Here is a 2,055-nt window from a genome sequence, read left to right as displayed (position 1 = left end):
GCCTCAGCGGTTCAGCAGCCTCCTCTGTTTGTGACACACAGGCTTCTTCTCCCCTTCTGCCTCCAAACATGGCCCAGTCTCTCCCTCCTAAGAAAGACTCCTTAATCCTGCCTCCTTCTTTCACCCACAGCCATTTATTTTGTTCTATTTATTTACTTCTTGAAAAATGTAATCCATTCCCATGACTCAGAATTGATGTACAAGTGCCCTCCCTCCCTCTGCCCCATTCCTGGTCCCTTCAGTGCTGGCAATTTCCTCGTTATCCTTCCAGGAGAGTTAACAACTTGTAAAAGAGGATGTCTTCACATATTCCTCCTCCTCTAAAAAAACGAGACATAATTCACATACTGTGAATATCACTCTTTAAAGTTACATAATTAAATGGTTTTTTTTTTTAAAAAAAAGCATGTTCGCAGGTCGTACAACCATCACCGTATCTAATTCAAGAATATTTTGATTACCCCAGAAAAAAAGGCCATACGCATCAGCAATCACACTCCACTCTCTTCTCTCAGGCCCCGACAGCCACCAATCTCCTTTCCACCTCTATGGATTTATCTGTGCTGGACCTTTCACATAAATGGAATCATACAACATGTGGCCTTTTGTCTCTGGCTTTTTTCACTTTAGCATAATGTTTTCAAGGTTCATCCATGTTGTACCGTGTATCAATACTTTATTCCTTTTTATGGCTGAATAATATACAATTGTATGTATACACCACCTTTTGTTTATCCATTCATTTGGTGGTAGACATTTGCTTTGTTTCCACTTCTTGGTTATTATGGATAATGCTACTGTGAACATCTGTGTATATTTTTGTTTGAACACCTGTTTTCAGTTCTTTTGGGTATATACCTAGGAATGGAATTGCTGGGTCATGTGGTAATTCCACATGTCATTTCTTAAGGAACAGTCATACTGTTTTCCACAGCAACTGCACCATTTTACATGCCAACAGCCACGTATGAGGGTTCTGATTTCTCCACGTCTTCGCCAACACTTGTTATTTTGGGGTTGTAGCAGTAGCAGTAGTAGTAGTCATACTAGTAGTGGTTTCATAGCTATTCTAGTGGGTGTGAACTGGTATCTCATTGTGGTTTTGATTTGTATTTCCCTGAGAACAGCTGAAGTCAAACATCTTTTCATGTGCTTACTAGTCACTTGTATATCTCCTTTGGAGAAATGTCTGTTAGATCCTTTGACCATTTTTTAATTAGATCATTCATCCTTTCATTGTTGAATTGAAAGAGTTCTTTATATATTCTGGAGCTAGTCCCAGGGGGCACCTTCCTTCTGGAAAGAAGTCTTCCCATGGACCTCTGAAATCACTTGCCACTTTGGAGCAGTCCTTTATTAAAGCACCTTCTCACATAGCTTTCACAAAGCACTCTCCTTGTTCTGTTTTCTTCACTGACCTTCCTCCTCTTCTCTCCCCACTGCGCTCCCCCCACCTAGCCCCCCTCCTCTGCCAGTCCCGCAAATGTTAGGGTTCTGTCCTTGATCATCTCCTCTCCCACATGAATGAGTTCCTCTCGGGTGAACGCATCCACTCCCAAGGGGCTCAGCCTCCACCTTTACCTCCGGGCCTCCTGAACCTCTTCCTCCAGCCCTGTCCTCTCTGGACCTTCTGTGCTGTCTCCCCAGGGGCCTTGAGACCTGCCCTCCCTGGTCTCTTCTGGGTAACCCGGGCATCCTCTCACGTTTCTGAGTTGAGTTAATGATCACACCCAAGCCAGAAACAAACCAAGGGGGTCACCGTATTTGACTCTCCTCTCCCGTCCTCACTTCCCAAATCTCATCCATTGTCACATCCTGTGGTTTCTGCCCCCTCAGTATTCAAAAGGCACACCTAGAGCCGCATGGGACAGGCTCCTGCCTTTAGCCCTGACTCTGTTCATTGGGGAGCAAGGTGGGGATACCGCAACCCAGCCCACAGCATCGGAAGCACAAACGCCAAACGACTGGTGCAGACTGCAGGCTCAGAGCAGGGGGAGGGGAGGTGGACACACACTGAGCTGTGAAGGACAGAGGTCAGCAGCGGAAGCGGGGCGG

The sequence above is a fragment of the Lipotes vexillifer genome, unplaced genomic scaffold (assembly GCF_000442215.2).
Source record: "Lipotes vexillifer unplaced genomic scaffold, Lipotes_vexillifer_v1.1 scaffold12, whole genome shotgun sequence".
In the NCBI taxonomy this organism is placed as follows: domain Eukaryota; kingdom Metazoa; phylum Chordata; class Mammalia; order Artiodactyla; family Lipotidae; genus Lipotes; species Lipotes vexillifer.
Note: the sequence above shows the minus strand (reverse complement) of the source record.